Genomic DNA, 9173 nt, shown 5'->3' with positions numbered 1-9173 from the left:
GGCTGACATCTGAAACGGAGGCGAAATGTTAGGTAGATGAAAGTGAAGTCTTTAATGATACGAGTTCATTTTTTGACATCAGTTTTGCTCAGTGAAAGAAAGTAGAATAGATAGACGGCTAATAACCCAAACTTGGAAGGAACTGCAACCTGAACTCTGATTATATGAAGACTCCGGAAGCTTTACTCATGGGCCTGGCCTTTACTTGGAAGAAATGGTCTAAGTAATTGGTGAGAAGCCCAGTTCCTACTACTATTATTCCATCTTTATATGAGAAATAAAAGAGTTGTATGAATTATTCAATCTTGTGAGTGAATCAAGCTTCATGAAATACAGGTTTGAACACTGGATGTTAACTGACTGTAGCTGCACAGTAACTGTGACAAAGGTCTAACACAATGCAGACAACAAAAATACTGCAACTGCTTCTTGCATTTTATTTTGTGACAACCATTCAGGTAAAGGTTCAGTACCTAGGAAGAAAACACATCAATGTCTTCTAATGATAGACCTAATTTAATTCTTTTTTTTTTTTAAATGAATTTCCTTGACCTTGGATGAGCTGAAACTTTACAGGCTTAAATGCTTACTTTCCTGAGGAAGCTGTGGATTCCTGTTTCTGTGCCAGTTGCTGCAGCTCCAAGAGGGACCATACTGGTCTCTGTGACTTCTGGAGACAGCCAGCTCATGCCTTGAGTGGGTTGGGTTCTTGCTCTGCAGCTAAAGAGAATAGGATTGTTGTAGTTCTGCTAGCGTGATGTGTTGGAAGAACAGGTAAGCTTTAGACATTTATACTTAATCTTTAATTTTGTATAAAGTAAAAATCTGAATGTTCGTACCTACTATATTCCACCTTAATGATTATGAAGATCTCAGTAGTACAGCTTCTGTTTGCATCTGGAGTAAGAGCTGTGCAATATGGCATTCTTTGGTATTAACTGGTGTTGGTGGTTTGGTTTTCTTTTTTAATTTCGTTTTCTCTTCTGCTGTCTTTGGTTTTCGTGAGCTATAGAAATGAAAGGAGTCTTTCGATGGTGGCTGCTGTTGGACTTAGTGATATAGTTCCCTGTTACAAAGGAACTTCTATCTGCTTTCTACTGCCTTTTACAGAAATTTGGGATAGTTCTTTGGGTTTATTTTTAGAGTGTCTGGATTTTTGCCTGACTCCTGTTTTCCTGTGTCATCACATCCTCTGACTGCAGAGAAGATGGACGTTAGAATCATAGAATCATTAAGGTTAGAAAAAGTCTCTAAGATCAAGTCTGACAGTCAGCCCAACACCACCATGTCTACTAAACCATGTCCCGAAGCTCCACATGTACACGTTCTTTGAACACGTCCAGGGATGATGACTCCACCACCTCCCCATTGCTTCTCCATTCATTCAGTAAATAGATGTTTCCTAATAGCCAATCTAAACCTCCCCTGACCCCGTTCATGGCCTTAGCACCAGCAAGATGGGAATGGGCTGTGTGTTGGCTGGCAGTGATATATTGCTGCAACTATCTTGTGTCAATCTGAGCGGAAAGGGGGCTTTTATCTGTTGGGGGAGGGAGAATTCTGCTTATTTAGTATTTAGTCCCTTGCTGACTGTTGGCCTGTTGCTCGGTCTCAGTTTCTCCTTGTAATGGTGGTATTTAGTGGCTGTACAACTAACAACTTCAGAGCGCACCTGAACACATTTTGTCTGTCCCATAGTTTAAGAAATATTTGCTCCATTTTTGGAGGGTGTCAGGTTCTTACGCCAGTAGGAACTGAAAAACATTTAAAACACCCTCCCATCAATAGCAAATGCATAAGACAGACAAAGAAAACCCAGGAAAAAAGCTCATTGAAAGACCGTGCTTATAAGAAGTGATATAAGGCGCCTCAAAAGTCTTTGTAGGATCTATGTGAACAAAATGAACTGTGCATACACATCAGATGGAAAGGCAAAGGTTGGGAAAGCAATCAGCTTTGTAAATCAAAGCAGCTGAGGATGTGTCTGCATGTCCACAGAGGGACGAGGTAGCTTGACCTGCTCATCTTCAAGCTGAGTGGCTTACAGGAGCAGAGCATCCTTGTTTGCCTGCTTCTCACCCCGGCAAGCGCGCGTTTGTGGCACCTCGGTGTCAGAGAGAACGTGCCCCGGTGCTGGGGCTTGGGCTGCACCACGCAGCGAAGGGGAAGCCGGTTAGCTGGGCTGAGTAGGGGGGGCCCAAATAGCCGGATAAATCAGCCGCTGGCAATTTACAAATGAATGCCACGTTCTCCGTAGCCATACGGAAAGGAGCGGATCAGCGGTGTCTGGAGGGCCTGTGTCACCAGAAGTAGGCCAGTGTGTGCGTCGTCCTGCGCTGGCAAACGGCCAGGCTTTGTGTGCTCCAGACACCAGATGGGAAGCAATTATGAGTGTGACAAGTGGGTCATCTGGCAGACACTCTGTGGACCTGCTGCCGCATAATTTTTGGCGGGAAGAGGAGAGCTTTTTCTTATCTTCCCTTTTTTCCTTTTTTTTTTTTTTTTTCCTGTTCTTAACACAACCTCTTCTTAGCAAACTCCCAGTGACTGGATATGGAGCATCCTGTGTTTGCTGAGTTTATGCTTTTTTTGTGCCCTTGCTGGTACTTACCAGAATGTAAGTGTTTTTCCTCGGCTAGTAGTAAGCAGTGGTTACACTTGTGTTTGTACATCATGTAGTTTGCAAATACTGGCCTGCAGTGCTCTAGGGATGTTTCAGTGACTTGGCAAGCCAGGTTGGGGCAGGAGAGTGAGGGAGCCCCGGAAATCCTCAGGCATGGATCTGGTTGTCCAACCAGATGGGACCTGAAGGGAGAAACCAGCCCAGCACTCTTCAAAGCTTCCTCCTAGGGCTGAGTGGAGGGGGAGGACCTTTCAGCAGCTGGGGCCAAGATGGGACCTTGTCAGTTTGTCCTTTGACCGTACTCACTGGCCTGTGAAAGAAGAGTTTTGTGAGCCTGGACAGATCAGCTTAGCTGGCTCCAGCTGAGTGTGACAATACAGCCCCTCCACGGAGAGCCTGCTGCTAATTGCATTGGGCAAATGTGTAAAATTCATTACATCTTCTAATTGCTTTTGTTTGGCTGGCTGGGGAAAAATGGCAAGGGTGGCCCATGTTGCCCAAGGTCACACTATCAGGGCACAGCTGGAGATGGTGAAGGTCCCGGCAGGCAAAGGGGCTCCACTGGGACTGACCCCTGAGAGGAGAGCTGATGCCTGGCTTGCAGCAGATGCTTCTACCCTCACAGAGTTCTTGAGGAGCTCAGTAACAGTGGGAGGCTTCCGACTACTTCCCTCAGCAGCAGTTCGGTAGCAAACATGGATAGAAACATTTGTTCTTCAAAACAGAAGTTCCCAGTAGTTTTACATCTTAGACTTCCTGCTGGTAAATATTTGCCCCAAACCCACCAGGGACTGTGTTTATAACCCAGCCTGGCCCTGCATAAGTTAACATCATATTTGTTGGCCTTGGAGAAGGTGAGAGTAAGCACGTGTGATTCTCTCACTTCCAACTTTAAATGAGCAGGTAATAGCAAGGTAAGAAGAGAAGGTTGGACTCGATGGTCCAGTGGGTCTTTTCCAACCTAGTGATTCTATGATTCTATTATTCTATGAAATGTTATCCTGAAGGAAATAAGTGGTTGCAAGAGTAATTTTGGGAGAGAAGCACCTGCAGCCTCTGACTGTTCATCTTCCCCCTTCCCACGGTTCAATGCCGGCCCTGAAACAAGAACAGCTTGAGCACCTCACTCCCAGTGTTCCTCCCTGCCCAAGAGCAGCTCATTTCTGTGGGTGGAAAAGCCAGCGTTGGGTCTGGCTGGCAGCAACAAACCTGATCTATGTTGTCCTTCTACCTTCCTCAAGCTCTATTGGTAGAGACAACTTGCCTTCATAGCGAGGCCACGTTCTGCAAAAGTGCCTGGAGCCAGCCCTGCTCAAACAGTAAAAAATTTAAATAATAAAAATGTTGAGAAAGTTCATCTTGAGTGTGTAATGTCTGACTATCATAGAATAAGAGAAGAAGATAATATTCATTTAGTTAAAATCTCTAGGGCTAAATGAGCTGGTGTTCTAAAGTGCCAGCACCTCTGTGTGGCCCCCAAGTGCCGATATCACCAAAACTGTGGACCTGCCTGTTCAGGAGATGTCTTGAGGTTTGAAGCTGAATCTACATGCACAGATTCCTAAAGTTCAGGTAGTGGCTGGACCAAAGTGCTTGCTTTTATACCTTGGCATCTCTCTCTTCTCTCTTTCACAATATTCTGGTTTCCACCTCTGTTGATCACCCTGGTTGAGCTTACAGGTATGTCTCCAACCCAGCAGTGATGTGCAGTAAGAAGGTATTTTTCATAGAATCATAGAATATTTAGGTTTGAAAGGGACCTCAAAGATCATCCAGTTCCAACACCTCTGCCATGGGCAGGGACTTCTCACTAGATCAGCTTACCCAAGGCCCCATCCAACCTGGCCTTAAAAACCTCCAGGGGTGGGGCAGCCACAACCTCCCTTGGTGTCGTAGAATCATAGAATCATAGAATAACCAGGTTGGAAGAGATCCACCGGACTCTAACGGTGAATAAATTCTTTCTAATGTCTAATATGAATCTGCCCCTCTCCAGTTTATACCTGTTCCCCCTTGTCTTGTCACCACAAGCCTTTATGAACAGTCCCTCCCCAGTTTTCCTGTGGCCCCTTTCAGGTACTGGAAGGTCACTATAAGGTCTCCTCAAAGCCTTCTGTTCTCCAGGCTGAACAACCCCAACTCTCTCAGCCTGTCCTTGTATGGGAGGTGCTCCAGCCCTCTGATCATCCTTGTGGCCCTCCTCTGGACCCGCTCCAACAATTCCGTATCCTTCTTATGTTGAGGATTCCAGACCTGGACACAGTACTCCAGATGAGGTCTCACAAGAGAGGAATAGAGGGGCAGAAAGAGAGGCAAAAATTTTTACTCCTGGGAAACAAAGATGAGGCAATGGTCTGCAAAGAAGCCCTTGATGTCTCCAGCTGCCATGGCTGCTGTGCAAACTGGGCCAGGCCCTGGCTCACGGGCTCACATTGGTGGACGTACAAGCACTGCACATACACGTCCTCCTGGGCCTGAGGGGGCTCACAGGGCCACCTGCGGCACAGCCAGGAATGGCCTTGACTAGACATGAAGGCAGCCTGGGCTGAGCCCTCCCACTCCTCGGAGTCCGTGGCAAGGGACTGCATGGTTGGTTGCTCCTCCTGGCTTGCAGGGAGGATTGACATGGGACAAAACAGGTGCCGGAGTGGTGGCAACCAGACCATAGTTGTTGTACACATGTGAGGCGACTCCTCTGTCACACCAGTGGAGTCTCATTTCTTCAGGTGGCAAAGGTCAAAGAATAAGTGACATCACCTGAGTCACTGCACAGTTGCTGAGCATCCCTGCTCTCCACTTGGAAACCTGAGGACCTTGAGGCTGGCTGCAAAAGCAGCAACTACCTTAACGTGTGTCAGTGGAGCATCAGCTCAGATGGGTGCAACAGTCACAAAATAAAGGCTCCCCTGCAAAGGTGGTTGAGTCACCTTTCCTGATGATGCTTAAAGGACGGGTGGATGGGGTGCTGAGTGGCATGGTTTAGTGATTGATAGGAATGGTTGGACTCAATGATCCAGTGGGTCTTTTCCAACCTAATTATTCTGTGATTCTGTGAAAACCCTGAGCGGGACGATGCCACACTCAGCTTTGCACGAACCTTTTGCCCTTGCTGCATGTGGCTGGTGCACTGAGGCGCGGGAGCCCCGCGTGCCAGCTGGTGGTGGTTTCTGTGTTAAAGGGTCTCTGTCTGGAGGAAAATGATCAGAGACTTACTTCTTACTCCTTTTCTGCCCTAGCATATTTGTGCCTCTTCCATTAATGGGTTAACCTATTTTAAGCATGTTGTAGACACCTAAATATCTTGACACCTCATATCATGTCAACAATTAAAGAAATAATTGACTAAGCTTGGATTTTTAGGTGTTGCCATCATGACTAAACGAATAGACATTGCAAGAGTCTGAGTGCTGGTGAACCCCATTTTCAAGAGTTCATTATAGATAAATATTTATCCACCTTGCCTTCAAATCTGATTGAAAAAATCTACTTGCATTCTGACTTTCAAGGTCAAACCAGGTATCCAGTATTTTGATGACTCTGGGATTGAGGTATAATGAAGTTGGGTTGCAGTTTTCACATGAAAGGTTAATATCTCTATTGGAAAAATTCACTCGCAGGACTTCATGTGCAGCCTAGCAGTGAAATACAGTTTTGCTAGGCTTGTCACTGCACTCCCAGGCTAAAGCAATGAGTAACTTCTGAAGTTTTGTTGTGTATTTAGTGGTCCCTGTTACTCGGGGCGACTGCTTTGACGAGGACGCTGTTGCTTCCTGACCTCCTCCTTTGCTCTTGCTTGGTTGCCTCAGCTGAGCAGATGGTTTTGCACCATCAGCTCCCAGTATGGCTGCTCCGAGATCTCGCTTTGCCAAAAAATGCCTTGTCAGGGGTAGGGGGGAAGGACCGTGCATCCTGTGGGGCCCTTTGCATGTCTCTTCTGCTTTATGGTCCAGCGCACCCTCCCCTCCCCTCAAAAGGGAGCATCAAGCAAATAGATGGGGTGTTGCCCTGTACTATTTCAGTGCTATGCAAACTGTGATGGTGCAGTTGTTCTAAAATAAAGCAGAGTAAACTGTTGGGGCAGGTGAATCTGGTCTGATGGGGTGAAACACCTGGGCCTGGGGGCTGCCATTCGGTGTCTGCGCTGATATCCTACTGCTGGGTCAGCTCTGGGGCCCTTGGCGGCTCCGTAGGCTTCTTAATACACATTATAAACGGTGTCCTTTTCTTCAGTGAAGCCAACCTGGCAGCTGAGAAGAGGGGCATCACTCACATGTGCTTCCATTTTGTGTTTTCCTTTGAACTAAGCTGCTCGCTTTCTGGGCCTTCATCTAAATTTATTAAATATTCATCTCTTTATTTTTACTTCTAAACACTCCACTTTTTATTTTAGTGATCTGTGTGCCCACTCATTTAAATAATAATTCTACCACTTAAAAAAAAAAAAGGTTTCAGTGCAGTATAGGGTTGAGCTTGTGAGTAATCTACAGAGTCAACACTGAGATTTTAAAAATCTCTCACAAAATATTTATGGCTATTTGACATCTGCACTGATGGCAGAGTTCACACACAGGGTTTCGTGTGAGAAAGCTGACTTGTTTCATTTTCTTTTGCGTGTTCAAGTCCTGATATTGCAATTTTTCTGGCAGATGTGAAATTATTCTGCAAATGCCAATGTCTGAGTTCAAAATGTTTTCTGTTAAAAGTGCATGATGTTCCCCCAGACAGCGATGTGTTTGTGATCTGCTCTTCTGGCAAACCTATTTGCTACGGGATCTGTACAGGGAGCGCGAAAGAGGAAGGAAGGAGGGCAAAGTGTATCTGAGATTTTGATTCATGCATCAGTGGAAATTATTTTATATGGTAGACTAGCTTTAAATTCACTACAGTTTATTTAAATAAAGTGGTATGCAAAGGAATGAAGGGTGTTTTAGTGAGTAGCTCTGTCACAAAGATATTTTTGAAATGGTGAGAAGAAATTAGAAACCTATTTTTGAAACAAAGTATAGCGAATCCAGAGAAGAGCAACGAAGCTGGTGAAGGGGCTGGAGAACAGGCCTTATGAGGAACGGCTGAGAGAGCTGGGGTTGTTTAGCCTGGAGAAGAGGACGCTGATGGGAAACCTCATTGCTCTCTATAACTACCTGAAAGGAGGTTGTAGAGAGGAGGGTGCTGGCCTCTTCTCCCAAGTGACAGGGGACAGGACAAGAGGGAATGGCCTCAAGCTCCACCAGGGGAGATTTAGACGGGACATTAGGAAAAAAATTTTCACAGAAAGAGTCATTGGGCACTGGCAGAGGCTGCCCAGGGAGGTGGTTGATTCACCTTCCTTGGAGGTGTTTAAGGCACGGGTGGATGAGGTGCTAAGGGGCATGGGTTAGTGTTTGATAGGAATGGTTGGACTCGATGATCCAGTGGGTCTCCTCCAACCTGGTTATTCTATGATTCTATGATTCTATGAAATGTGATGGACTGTCGTCACGCTGCCTATTTCAGCCAGGTCAGTGCCCCAGTTAGTTGCTAGTTCCGGGGAACCCAAAATTGTTAAACTACATGTAACACATGCTTTCAGCTGCACATTTAACTTCTTTTCTGACTTTGATGGAAAAATGGTGCAGGTCACTTAGTGTTTTAATCGCTATTTCACATTTTCTGACAGTGTTCTGGAGTTGACCAATGTCGCTCTCTGTACATTTTTCACCTGGAAAATGTATTGCAGATCCACATCCTCTTCCAAACTCATCCCAATATTTTTAACAAGTACGAAGGGTTGGGTATTTTCACAGGAATTCCCAGCAGAGGCCAGGCTGTTACCCCCACATCTCAGAAAACCGAGTCCTGCAGTGTGGATGGTCATCAAGAGGACGCTCCTTGGTTGCTTGTTTTAAAGGTAGAAATTGTCTGTAATGGAAGGACCAGACATGAGGCATCTTTTCACCAGAGCTGCAAGGGCGTACGGGAAATGAGGCAGGAAGGGGGGACAAGCCACCCTCTAACAAAGGGTTTTCTGAAGTTGAGGTTGGTGCAGGATGCCAACACCATATGTTTTCTTTCCCTGGTGTATCCAAAAGTCTTTCCCTTGCAGTCCTGAGTCAGCCCCCCCAGCCTGGGCTCCTGCATCCTTGTGCTGTGTCCGTAAAGGGCTTAAGGTCAGGTGTGTAAATGTGTGTCTCATGTCTAACCCCTCTTGCCATTGCCAGGACTTTTCTCTGAGTATCTGATAACAATGATTCTATTACCCATAAAATATTGGAGATACTCACACAGACTTATGGCCTCTCCCTGTTGGGAGAAAAATTTGGGTTCTTTGTCATCATATTTTTCAGTATTATAAGCTCTGGCTTTACCTTTCACTAAACTTCCACTGAACTGTGTTCAGTTCTGGGCCCCTCACTTCAAGAAAGATATTGAGGTTCTGGAGTGTGTCCAGAGAAGGGCAACAAAGCTGGTGAAAGGTCTGGAGCTCAAGTCCTATGAGGAGCATCTGAGGGAGCTGTGGTTGTTTAGTCTTGAGAAGAGGCTGAGGGAAGACCTTATTATCTCTATAACTACC

Source organism: Phaenicophaeus curvirostris, chromosome 3 (assembly GCF_032191515.1).
Source record: "Phaenicophaeus curvirostris isolate KB17595 chromosome 3, BPBGC_Pcur_1.0, whole genome shotgun sequence".
In the NCBI taxonomy this organism is placed as follows: domain Eukaryota; kingdom Metazoa; phylum Chordata; class Aves; order Cuculiformes; family Cuculidae; genus Phaenicophaeus; species Phaenicophaeus curvirostris.
The sequence above is the reverse complement of the archived record's forward strand: the minus strand, read 5'-3'. Positions refer to the sequence as shown.